This window comes from Lissotriton helveticus, assembly GCF_964261635.1.
Source record: "Lissotriton helveticus chromosome 1_1 unlocalized genomic scaffold, aLisHel1.1 SUPER_1_unloc_1, whole genome shotgun sequence".
NCBI classification, from domain to species: domain Eukaryota; kingdom Metazoa; phylum Chordata; class Amphibia; order Caudata; family Salamandridae; genus Lissotriton; species Lissotriton helveticus.
Genome location: NW_027611648.1, coordinates 7,482,793 through 7,496,285, shown reverse-complemented (window position 1 = coordinate 7,496,285; position 13,493 = coordinate 7,482,793).

The window sequence follows — 13,493 nt, the reverse complement described above, 5'->3', positions numbered from 1 at the left end:
TTCCAATTCTGGAACCACCTACTACCTGACCAAACAATCCCCTTATGGTGTCTGGTTGTAAGTCAACCTTATTAGACAAGCTATCCTAGGGGTAGCATGGACTAAGCAGCCTAAAGGCTTAACTTAAGAGGTCGTGTTAAGCGAGCTGTTTTACCACATACAATCCTGTAATACCAAATGAAAGGACACCACACAAGTATATATTATAAAAATATATGTGTTTATTACTAAAAACAATCCCCAGTATTCTTTATGAATAAAGGGGCACAAGCGTTAAATCAAAAGCACTGTTTAAACATACAAGTTGCACAATTATGGATGAGGGCGGGGGGCCACTCAAACCATATACTAAACAAGTGGTATAAGAGAGGCCACTCGAACAGTGGTTAGGCCTAGGGCCTAGGGAATCGCTGGGAGCAGTCAGGACAAGCAATGCTGAAGTCGGGAATGGCCCTCGGGATTCGGGAGATGTGCGGAAAGCGCACGCATGCACCAATGTTAACCAATGGTGCGTAAAAGTCAAATAGTTAAAGTTTAAGGACACTTCCGCTGAACCTAAAGGAACAAAACTTAACACACAGACCCTAGAGGTGTGCACCAGTGTGGGAACACCGGCGGAGCAAAGTTACCTCACCCACAGGAAGTGGGTGCACAGGGTCGAAGTGGCGTCGGGTTTTGACACGCAGGCTCTTGGTGCTTGAAGCTGAAAGGGCTGCAGGCAGGGTGAAGACGAAGTGTCCGGTGGAGTCCAAGGGGGGACTCAAGTTGTAGAGTACCTGAAAGCAGAGGGGACAGAGTCTGGGTCACTCAGCAGTGACCAGGGTGGAACCAGGACGGAACCAGGCAATGTCGGGCGCAATCAGGTGGTCGTCGAGGCGCTTCTCTTCGCTGTCACGTGGGCTCTGGGGCATCTGCGACGTCCAGGAGCAGGTCACGATCTGTCCCACGCAGGCTCTCACCGTCGGTGCAGTCGGCTTCCGGTTTGGAGCAAACAAGCCTTGGTAAGAGCAATCCACGCGGGATTGGAAGATGGCGTCTCACTCGGACCAGGAAGGTCAGAGTCGGGGCTCCCTTTCAGGGGAGCTGGTGTGGATCTGGAGCAACCAGAATCACGAGTCTTCTTTTGTAGTTCGTCGGCACAGGGACCACAAGCCAGCTGGCAAGTGACCGGGCCAACGCGTTGAGCCAAATCGTGCCAAAGGGCCCCACGCAGCACTCGTCGAGTGTGGAGGGCTGAACTTCGGCTCAGGAGTAGCTCAGGGTGGGGGCTTCTCAAACCCCGGTGTACAGCTTCGAGGGTCACTCGTGGGCTGCACGGTCAGCGTCTCGTGGTCACTTCAAGATGGCGTGCCCCACGCTTCCGGTCGCCTCCACGGGTCTCAGCTTTGCAGGGACTGTGGATCGGGCTGTTAGAAGCTGGGCAGGCTTGATCTCGTCGATCTCAGTCGCTCGAGTTCCGGCGGGAACTGCAACTAAGTAGACGTCGAGGGCTGGATGGTGCCTGCTGCTGCAGGGTGGTCGCTCCTTGACCACAAGGGAGATTCTTCGGGCTTCCACGTTGAGATGGAGGGCGAAGGGTCCAGAATATCGTTTCAAATGTTTCTTCCAGGAAATCTGATGTGCATTGGCACTGCTCCCACTCTTATTCGAATCTGGTGGGCGTGATTACCTGCTAGGTCCCCTCCTATGGGTGGGACCCAGGAAGTGGGTGGATACACCCCCTTCCTTTGATCCAGGCCGCCCTGGCACGAGGGCTGGAGTGCCCCAGAACCGGTTTGGCCGGATTATGCAAGGGGCAGCCTTGTGCGCCCCAGGCAGTGTCTGGTTTCTTTCAAACCTCCCTGCTACAATACACTATCTCCTGTCTGGAGGGCGGTGACACCCTCCTGTGACAGGAAACCCTTTGTCCAGGACCCCCTTGACTGGGTTTCGGTCAGCTCCAGGGGTCCAGACATTTGTCTGTGGCAGAGGCATCCATTTTGTGGATCTTAAGGCCTTTGGAGAAATCAACCGCATTAAAGTGAAGTAACATGTCTTACCCCTCTAGAGGGGTGGAATGCCATCCCCGTCGCCAGAACTGGCGAGGGGATGGTATTCCAAAGCGTATGACACCTTACACGACATGTTTTGATAAAGCCAAACCAGAGTTGCTAAATAACCGCGAGGATTATAAGGCACTTAATAGTATATGGTATGGCATTATCCTGAAACAGCTTAGGGATTTGTTCCCGACGGCTGCAGACAGGCTCAGCTCATGCTAGAGCTCCATCTCACATAAAAACCATGCACCCAGCCTCCAGGATTGGTGAGGCCTGTCTATAGGAGTGGCTCACAGGTTTACATGTGTCCAGATATAGGTTTAGACATAGGTATACTATATCTAAGCAAGGGGTGTGTACACCACCTTACCCCAGCTGAGTTATCAGCCAGTTGTGTCAATTTAAGAACCAGCCAGGGGTGGCAAAAGATATGCTGCAGCCCCTGGTAGGCCTTAGTGGCTCCTGTGCCCTGTGCACCTATAGTGCATTCTACAGGGGCTGACAAGGAGTCCATTTCCAATTGGTATGTACCTAGGGTACATGGAATCCATTTTACAGAGAGAGCAGATGGCCTGGGGCCCTGATTAGCAGGGAACCAGGTCAACTAAGTCAAAAAACCAGCTAAACACAGGCAAAAAATCTGGGGTAACCATAGTCAGGTAGCCACCTTCCTACAGGCTCTCAGAGCAGCTCTTCACCACTGCTCACCGGGGTGACGGGGACAGGCTCTCAGAGCAGCTCTTTCACCACTGCTCACCGGGGGGGGTGGGGGACAGGCTCTCAGAGCAGCTATTTCACCACTGCTCACCAGGGGTGAGGGGGACAGGCTCTCAGAGCAGCTCTTTCACCACTGGTCACCAGGGGGGTGGACAGGCTCTCAGAGCAGCTCTTTCACCACTGGTCACCAGGGGGAAGAGGCTCTCAGAGCAGCTCTTTCACCACTGCTCACCAGGGGGAAGAGGCTCTCAGAGCAGCTCTTTCACCACTGCTCACCGGGGGGTGGGTGGGACAGGCTCTCAGAGCAGCTCTTTCATCACTGCTCACCAGGGGGGGTGAGGCTCTCAGAGCAGCTCTTTCCTCACTGCTCACCAGGGGGGGGCACAGGCTCTCAGAGCAGCTCTTTCACCACTGCTCACCAGGGGGGGGTGAGGCCCTCAGAGCAGCTCTTTCAACACTGCTCACCAGGAGGTGGACAGGCTCTCAGAGCAGCTCTTTCACCACTGCTCATGGCGGGTACAGGCTCTCAGAGTAGCTCCTTCACCACTGCTCACCGGGGGGGGGGACAGGCTCTCAGAGCAGCTCTTTCACCACTGCTCACCGCGGGGGACGGGTTCTCAGAGCAGCTCTTTCACCACTGCTCACCAGGGAGGGGGCAGGCTCTCAGAGCAGCTCTTTCACCACTGCTCACCGGGGGGACGGGTTCTCAGAGCAGCTCTTTCACCACTGCTCACCGGGGGGACAGGCTCTCAGAGCATCTCTTTCACCACTGCTCACCAGGGGGCACAGGCTCTCAGAGCAGCTCTTTCACCACTGCTCACCAGGGGGGGGACAGGCTCTCAGAGCAGCTCTTTCACCACTGCTCACCAGCGGGGACAGGCTCTCAGAGCAGCTCTTTCACCACTGCTCACCAGGGGGGGGACAGGCTCTCAGAGCAGCTCTTTCACCACTGCTCACCAGGGGGCACAGGCTCTCAGAGCAGCTCTTTCACCACTGCTCAGCAGCGGGGACAGGCTCTCAGAGCAGCTCTTTCACCATGGCTCACCAGGGGGGGCAGGCTCTCAGAGCAGCTCTCTCACCACTGCTCACTGGGGGAGACAGGCTCTCAGAGCAGCTCTTTCACCACTGCTCACCAGGGGGCTGGGCAGGCTCTCAGAGCAGCTCTGTCACCACTGCTCACCAGGACCTGGGGGGGTGAGGGGTGGGGGGGTCAGGATTTCAGAGCATCTCTTTCACCACTGCTCACCAGGGGGAGGGGGGACAGGCTCTCAGAGCAGCTCTTTCACCACTGCTCACCAGGGGGGGACAGGCTCTCAGAGCAGCTCTTTCACCACTGCTCACCAGGGGGGGGACAGGCTCTCAGAGCAGCACTTTCACCACTGCTCACCAGGGTGGGGCAGGCTCTCAGAGCAGCTCTTTCACCACTGCTCACTGGGGGGGGGGGCTCTCAGAGCAGCTCTTTCACCACTGCTCACCAGGGGGGGACAGGCTCTCAGAGCAGCTCTTTCACCACTGCTCAATAGGGGGGGGGGGCAGGCTCTCAGAGCAGCTCTTTCACCACTGCTCACCAGGGGGGGACAGGCTCTCAGAGCAGCACTTTCACCACTGCTCACCAGGGTGGGGCAGGCTCTCAGAGCAGCTCTTTCACCACTGCTCACCGGGGGGGACAGGCTCTCAGAGCAGCTCTTTCACTACTGCTCACCAGGGGGGGGGGACAGGCTTTCAGAGCAGCTTTCACCACTGCTCACCAGGGGGGGGCAGGATCTCAGAGCAGCACTTTCACCACTGTTCACCGGGGAGGCAGGCTCTCAGAGCAGCTCTTTCACCACTGCTCACCAGGGGGGTGGACAGGCTCTCAGAGCAGCTCTTTCACCACTGCTCACCAGGGGGGGCAGGATCTCAGAGCAGCACTTTCACCACTGCTCCCCAGGGGGGTACAGGCTCTCAGAGGAGCTCTTTCAACACTGCTCACCGGGGGGGGGGGTGACAGGCTCTCAGAGCAGCTCTTTCACCATTGCTCACAGGGGGGGCAGGCTCTCAGAGCAGCTCTTTCACCACTGCTCACCAGGGGGGGACAGGCTCACAGAGCAGCACTTTCACCACTGCTCACCAGGGGGGGCCAGGATCTCAGAGCAGCACTTTCACCACTGCTCACCGGGGTGGACAGGCTCTCAGAGCAGCTCTTTCACCATTGCTCACAGGGGGGGGGCAGGCTCGCAGAGCAGCTCTTTCACCATTGCTCACAGGGGGGGCAGGCTCTCAGAGCAGCTTTTTCACCACTGCTCACCAGGCAGGGGGGAGGGGGACATAAATAGGCTCTCAGAGCAGCTCGTCTTGCACCACTGCTCACCTGGATCCTGTCTGGGGCGGGGGTAGTGGAGGTGGTTTAAGATGAGGGATGAATGCCCCACATGCTGCTACTGTTCACCAGGTGCGACCTCAGAGGTGGGGGAGGATGTTGGGGGTAGGAGAGGTGGGTTGTATGCCCCACGTCCTGCCACTGCTCACCAGGTCCTATCTGGGGCGGGGGGAGGTTGGGATAAGAGGAGGGTTGAATGCCTCACGTCCTGCCACTGCTCACCAGGTCCTGCCAGGGGTTGGGGGATGATGTTGGGGTAAGAGGAGGGATGAATGCCTCTCATTCTGCCACTGCTCGCCAGGCCCTATCTGGGGCAGGGGGAGGTTGGGGTAAGAGGAGGGATGAATGCCCCACGTCCTGCCACTGCTCACCAGGTCCTATCTGGGGCAGGGGGAGGTTGGGGTAAGAGGAGGGATGAATGCCTCACATTCTGCCACTGCTCGCCAGGTCCTGCCAGGGGCCAGGGGTTGGGGATGATGTTGGGGTAAGAGGAGGGATGAATGCCTCACATTCTGCCACTGCTCACCAGGTCCTGCCAGGGGCCAGGGGTTGGGGGATGATGTTGGGGTAAGAGGAGGGATGAATGCCTCTCATTCTGCCACTGCTCACCAGGTCCTGCCAGGGGTTGGGGGATGATGTTGGGGTAAGAGGAGGGTTGAATGCCTCTCATTCTGCCACTGCTCGCCAGGCCCTATCTGGGGCCCTGGACTCCATGCCTGAGGTGGGAGAGGGTGTTGGGGTAGGAGGAGGGATGAATGCCTGACATCCTGTTAATGAACACCAGGTCCTGACTGCGACCAGGGGTGGGGGAGGTTGTTTGGGGCTACAAGGAGGGAAGAATGCCCCAAACCATGCCACTGCCCATCTGGAGCCCTGGAATCCATGCCTTGGGGCATGGGGCGGTAGGAGGAGGAGGAATGGAGTCCCACATAACAACTGATGATGAGGGAGCACTACCACGTGGGCTCCCTCAGGTGACCAATTGAGACCTGGTCCCCTCACCGAGTGCAAAATGGGCAAATGACAGATGGAATTCAAAACAATGTCATACATTCACCCCAGGACACAGATCCGAATCCATCATTTATTTGCTCTCCATGCCATTCCAGTTTGGACTCAACCGCTTGCAACCTCAGACAATGGATCGACGACTGCGCCAACAGCCTTGCCCCGATCAAGAAACCCTCCAACAGACACACCAGCAAGAAAGCCAGCTGGTTCACTGAGGACCTCCAGGCCTCCAAGCAAACCTGCCAAAAGTTAGAGAAGAAATGACATCGCGAACAGACACCGGACAGCTACGCAGCCCACAAGAACGCCACCCGCAGACACCATCACCTCATCAAATCCGCCTAAAGGACCTCCTTCAAAGACCGCCTAGACAGCAACGCACACAACAGCAAAGAACTCATCAACATCGTGAAGGAACTCTCCAACCCCAGCTCCAACACCAACGACGTCCCACCCTCACAAGACCTGTGCAACTCACTGGCCACCTTCTTCCATTGCAAGATCGCAGACATCACCACTGCTCACCAGAGGGGGGCGAGGCACTCAGAGCAGCTCTTTCACCACTGCTCACCGGGGGGGACGGGTTCTCAGAGCAGCTCTTTCACCACTGCTCACCGGGGGGACGGGTTCTCAGAGCAGCTCTTTCACCACTGCTCACCAGGGAGGGGGCAGGCTCTCAGAGCAGCTCTTTCACCACTGCTCACCGGGGGGACGGGTTCTCAGAGCAGCTCTTTCACCACTGCTCACCGGGGGGGGGGGGGGACAGGCTCTCAGAGCAGCTCTTTCACCACTGCTCACCGGGGGGTGACGGGGACAGGCTCTCAGAGCAGCTCTTTCACCACTGCTCACCAGGGGGATGAGGCTCTCAGAGCAGCTCTTCACCACTGCTCACCGGGGGGTGGACAGGCTCTCAGAGCAGCTCTTTCACCACTGCTCACCGGGGGGTGGTGGGGACAGGCTTTCAGAGCAGCTCTTTCACCACTGCTCACTGGGGGGGTGGGACAGGCTCTCAGAGCAGCTCTTTCCTCACTGCTCACCAGGGGGGGGCACAGGCTCTCAGAGCAGCTCTTTCACCACTGCTCACCGGGGGGTGGACCGGCTCTCAGAGCAGCTCTTTCACCACTGCTCACCAGGGGGGTGAGGCTCTCAGAGCAGCTCTTCACCACTGCTCACCGGGGGGTGGACCGGCTCTCAGAGCAGCTCTTTCACCACTGCTCACCAGGGGGGTGAGGCTCTCAGAGCAGCTCTTTCAACACTGCACACCAGGGGGTGGACAGGCTCTCAGAGCAGCTCTTTCACCACTGCTCACCGGGGAGGGGGGGGACAGGCTCTCAGAGCAGCTCTTTCACCACTGCTCACCGGGGGGGACAGGCTCTCAGAGCAGCTCTTTCACCACTGCTCATGGCGGGTACAGGCTCTCAAAGTAGCTCTTTCACCACTGCTCACCGGGGTGGGGGGTACAGGCTCTCAGAGGAGCTCTTTCAACACTGCTCACCGGGGGGGGGGGGGACAGGCTCTCAGAGCAGCTCTTTCACCACTGCTCACCTGGGGGGGGCAGGCTCTCAGAGCAGCTCTTTCACCACTGCTCACCAGGGGTGTGGACAGGCTCTCAGAGCAGCTCTTTCACCACTGTTTACCAGGGGGGGACAGGCTCTCAGAGCAGCTCTTTCACCACTGCTCACCAGGGGGCAGGCTATCAGAGCAGCTCTTTCACCGCTGCTCACCAGGGGTGTGGGGGACAGGCTCTCAGAGCAGCTCTTTCACCACTGGTCACCAGGGGGGTGGACAGGCTCTCAGAGCAGCTCTTTCAACACTGCTCACCGGGGGGAAGAGGCTCTCAGAGCAGCTCTTTCACCACTGCTCACCGGGGAGTGGGTGGGACAGGCTCTCAGAGCAGCTCTTTCACCACTGGTCACCAGGGGGAAGAGGCTCTCAGAGCAGCTCTTTCACCACTGCTCACCAGGGGGAAGAGGCTCTCAGAGCAGCTCTTTCACCACTGCTCACCGGGGGGTGGGTGGGACAGGCTCTCAGAGCAGCTCTTTCATCACTGCTCACCAGGGGGGGGGGCACAGGCTCTCAGAGCAGCTCTTTCACCACTGCTCACCAGGGGGTGGTGAGGCCCTCAGAGCAGCTCTTTCAACACTGCTCACCAGGAGGTGGACAGGCTCTCAGAGCAGCTCTTTCACCACTGCTCATGGCAGGATCTCAGAGCAGCACTTTCACCACTGCTCACCGGGGAGGCAGGCTCTCAGAGCAGCACTTTTACCACTGCTCACCAGGGTGGTGGACAGGCTCTCAGAGCAGCTCTTTCACCATTGCTCACAGGGGGGGCAGGCTCTCAGAACAGCTCTTTCACCACTGCTCACCAGGCAGGGGGGAGGGGGACATAAATAGGCTCTCAGAGCAGCTTGTCTTGCACCACTGCTCACCTGGATCCTGTCTGGGGCGGGGGTAGTGGAGGTGGTTTAAGATGAGGGATGAATGCCCCACATGCTGCTACTGTTCACCAGGTGCGACCTCAGAGGTGGGGGAGGATGTTGGGGGTAGGAGAGGTGGGTTGAATGCCCCACGTCCTGCCACTGCTCACCAGGCCCTATCTGGGGCGGGGGGAGGTTGGGATAAGAGGAGGGTTGAATGCCTCACATCCTGCCACTGCTCACCAGGTCCTGCCAGGGGTTGGGGGATGAGGTTGGTGAAAGAGGAGGGCTGAATGCCTCACATTCTGCCACTGCTCACCAGGTCCTATCTGGGGGGGCGGGAGGTTGGGATAAGAGGAGGGATGAATGCCTCTCATTCTGCCACTGCTCACCAGGTCCTGCCAGGGGTTGGGGGATGATGTTGGGGTAAGAGGAGGGTTGAATGCCTCTCATTCTGCCACTGCTCGCCAGGCCCTATCTGGGGCCCTGGACTCCATGCCTGAGGTGGGGGAGGGTGTTGGGGTAGGAGGAGGGATGAATGCCTGACATCCTGTTAATGAACACCAGATCCTGACTGCGAGCAGAGGTGGGGGAGGTTGTTTGGGGCTACAAGGAGGGAAGAATGCCCCAACCCATGCCACTGCCCACCTGGAGCCCTGGAATCCATGCCTTGGGGCATGGGGCGGTAGGAGGAGGAGGAATGGAGTCCCACATAACAACTGATGATGAGGGAGCACTACCATGTGGGCTCCCTCAGGTGACCAATTGAGACCTGGTCCCCTCACCGAGTGCAAAATGGGAAATGACAGATGGAATTCAAAACAATGTCATACATTCACCCCAGGACACAGATCCGAATCCATCATTTATTTGCTCTCCATGCCATTCCAGTTTGGACTCAACCGCTTGCAACCTCAGACAATGGATCGACGACTGCGCCAACAGCCTTGCCCCGATCAAGAAACCCTCCAACAGACACACCAGCAAGAAAGCCAGCTGGTTCACTGAGGACCTCCAGGCCTCCAAGCAAACCTGCCGAAAGTTAGAGAAGAAATGACATCGCGAACAGACACCGGACAGCTACGCAGCCCACAAGAACGCCACCCGCAGACACCATCACCTCATCAAATCCGCCTAAAGGACCTCCTTCAAAGACCGCCTAGACAGCAACGCACACAACAGCAAAGAACTCATCAACATCGTGAAGGAACTCTCCAACACCAACGACGTCCCACCCTCACAAGCCCTGTGCAACTCACTGGCCACCTTCTTCCATTGCAAGATCGCAGACATCACCACTGCTCACCAGGGGGGGGCGAGGCACTCAGAGCAGCTCTTTCACCACTGCTCACCGGGGGGGACGGGTTCTCAGAGCAGCTCTTTCACCACTGCTCACCGGGGGGACGGGTTCTCAGAGCAGCTCTTTCACCACTGCTCACCGGGGGGACGGGTTCTCAGAGCAGCTATTTCACCACTGCTCACCAGGGGGGGGCGAGGCACTCAGAGCAGCTCTTTCACCACTGCTCACCGGGGGGGACGGGTTCTCAGAGCAGCTCTTTCACCACTGCTCACCGGGGGGACGGGTTCTCAGAGCAGCTATTTCACCACTGCTCATCTGGGGGGCAGGCTATCAGAGCAGCTCTTTCACCGCTGCTCACCAGGGGGGTGGGGGACAGGCTCTCAGAGCAGCTATTTCACCACTGCTCACCAGGGGGGTGGGGGACAGGCTCTCAGAGCAGCTCTTTCACCACTGGTCACCAGGGGGGTGGACAGGCTCTCTGAGCAGCTCTTTCACCACTGCTCACCGGGGTGACGGGGACAGGCTCTCAGAGCAGCTCTTTCACCACTGCTCACCGGGGGGACAGGCTCTCAGAGCAGCTCTTCACCACTGCTCACCAGGGGGCACAGGCTCTCAGAGCAGCTCTTTCACCACTGCTCACCGGGGTGACGGGGACAGGCTCTCAGAGCAGCTCTTTCACCACTGCTCACCGGGGGGACAGGCTCTCAGAGCATCTCTTTCACCACTGCTCACCAGGGGGCACAGGCTCTCAGAGCAGCTCTTTCACCACTGCTCACCAGGGGTGTGGGGGACAGGCTCTCAGAGCAGCTCTTCACCACTGCTCACTGGGGGGGAAGGGAGGGTGGACAGGCTCTCAGAGCAGCTCTTTCACCACTGCTCACCGGGGGGGGGAGACAGGCTCTCAGAGCATCTCTTTCACCACTGCTCACCAGGGGGCACAGGCTCTCAGAGCAGCTCTTTCACCACTGCTCACCAGGGGGGGGACAGGCTCTCAAAGCAGCTCTTCACCACTGCTCACCAGGGGGCACAGGCTCTCAGAGCAGCTCTTTCAACACTGCTCACCAGCGGGGACAGGCTCTCAGAGCAGCTCTTTCACCATGGCTCACCAGGGGGGGGCAGGCTCTCAGAGCAGCTCTCTCACCACTGCTCACCGAGGGAGACAGGCTCTCAGAGCAGCTCTTTCACCACTGCTCACCAGGGGGCTGGGCAGGCTCTCAGAGCAGCTCTGTCACCACTGCTCACCAGGACCTGGGGGGGTGAGGGGTGGGGGGTCAGGATTTCAGAGCAGCTCTTTCACCACTGCTCACCAGGGGGAGGGGGGACAGGCTCTCAGAGCAGCTCTTTCACCACTGCTCACCAGGCAGGGGGGAGGGGTGGGGGGGTCAGGATTTCAGAGCAGCTCTTTCACCACTGCTCACCAGGGGGAGGGGGGACAGGCTCTCAGAGCAGCTCTTTCACCACTGCTCACCAGGCAGGGGGGAGGGGGACATAAATAGGCTCTCAGAGCAGCTCGTCTTGCACCACTGCTCACCTGGATCCTGTCTGGGGGGGGGTAGTGGAGGTGGTTTAAGATGAGGGATGAATGCCCCACATGCTGCTACTGTTCACCAGGTGCGACCTCAGAGGTGGGGGAGGATGTTGGGGGTAGGAGAGGTGGGTTGAATGTCCCACGTCCTGCCACTGCTCACCAGGCCCTATCTGGGGCGGGGGGAGGTTGGGATAAGAGGAGGGTTGAATGCCTCACGTCCTGCCACTGCTCACCAGGTCCTGCCAGGGGTTGGGGGATGAGGTTGGTGAAAGAGGAGGGAAGAATGCCCCACATGCTGCTACTGTTCACCAGGTGCGACCTCAGAGGTGGGGGAGGATGTTGGGGGTAGGAGAGGTGGGTTGAATGCCCCACGTCCTGCCACTGCTCACCAGGCCCTATCTGGGGCGGGGGGAGGTTGGGATAAGAGGAGGGTTGAATGCCTCACGTCCTGCCACAGCTCACCAGGTCCTGCCAGGGGTTGGGGGATGAGGTTGGTGAAAGAGGAGGGAAGAATGCCCCACGTCCTGCCACTGCTCACCAGGTCCTATCTGGGGCAGGGGGAGGTTGGGGTAAGAGGAGGGATGAATGCCTCTCATTCTGCCACTGCTCGCCAGGCCCTATCTGGGGCCCTGGACTCCATGCCTGAGGTGGGGGAGGTTGTTTGGGGCTACAAGGAGGGAAGAATGCCCCAAACCATGCCACTGCCCATCTGGAGCCCTGGAATCCATGCCTTGGGGCATGGGGCGGTAGGAGGAGGAGGAATGGAGTCCCACATAACAACTGATGATGAGGGCGCACTACCATGTGGGCTCCCTCAGGTGACCAATTGAGACCTGGTCCCCTCACCGAGTGCAAAATGGGCAAATGACAGATGGAATTCAAAACAATGTCATACATTCACCCCAGGACACAGATCCGAATCCATCATTTATTTGCTTTCCATGCCATTCCAGTTTGGACTCAACCGCTTGCAACCTCAGACAATGGATCGACGACTGCGCCAACAGCCTTGCCCCGATCAAGAAACCCTCCAACAGACACACCAGCAAGAAAGCCAGCTGGTTCACTGAGGACCTCCAGGCCTCCAAGCAAACCTGCCGAAAGTTAGAGAAGAAATGACATCGCGAACAGACACCGGACAGCTACGCAGCCCACAAGAACGCCACCCGCAGACACCATCACCTCATCAAATCCGCCTAAAGGACCTCCTTCAAAGACCGCCTAGACAGCAACGCACACAACAGCAAAGAACTCATCAACATCGTGAAGGAACTCTCCAACCCCAGCTCCAACACCAACGACGTCCCACCCTCACAAGCCCTGTGCAACTCACTGGCCACCTTCTTCCATTGCAAGATCGCAGACATCACCACTGCTCACCAGGGGGGGGCGAGGCACTCAGAGCAGCTCTTTCACCACTGCTCACCGGGGGGGACGGGTTCTCAGAGCAGCTCTTTCACCACTGCTCATGGCGGGTACAGGCTCTCAGAGCAGCTCTTTCACCACTGCTCACCAGGGGGGTGGGGGACAGGCTCTCAGAGCAGCTCTTTCACCACTGCTCACCAGGGGGGTGGGGGACAGGCTCTCAGAGCAGCTCTTTCACCACTGCTCGCCGGGGTGACGGGGACAGGCTCTCAGAGCAGCTCTTTCACCACTGCTCACCAGGGGGATGAGGCTCTCAGAGCAGCTCTTCACCACTGCTCACCGGGGGGTGGGAGGGACAGGCTTTCAGAGCAGCTCTTTCACCACTGCTCACTGGGGGGGTGGGACAGGCTCTCAGAGCAGCTCTTTCCTCACTGCTCACCAGGGGGGGGCACAGGCTCTCAGAGCAGCTCTTTCACCACTGCTCACCAGGGGGGGACAGGCTCTCAGAGCAGCTCTTTCACCACTGCTCACCAGGGGGGTGAGGCTCTCAGAGCAGCTCTTTCAACACTGCTCACCTGGGGGTGGACAGGCTCTCAGAGCAGCTCTTTCACCACTGCTCACCAGGGGGGCAGGCTCTCAGAGCAGCTCTTTCACCACTGCTCACCGGGGAGGGGGGGGGCAGGCTCTCAGAGCAGCTCCTTCACCACTGCTCACCGGGGGGTACAGGCTCTCAGAGCAGCTCTTTCACCACTGCTCA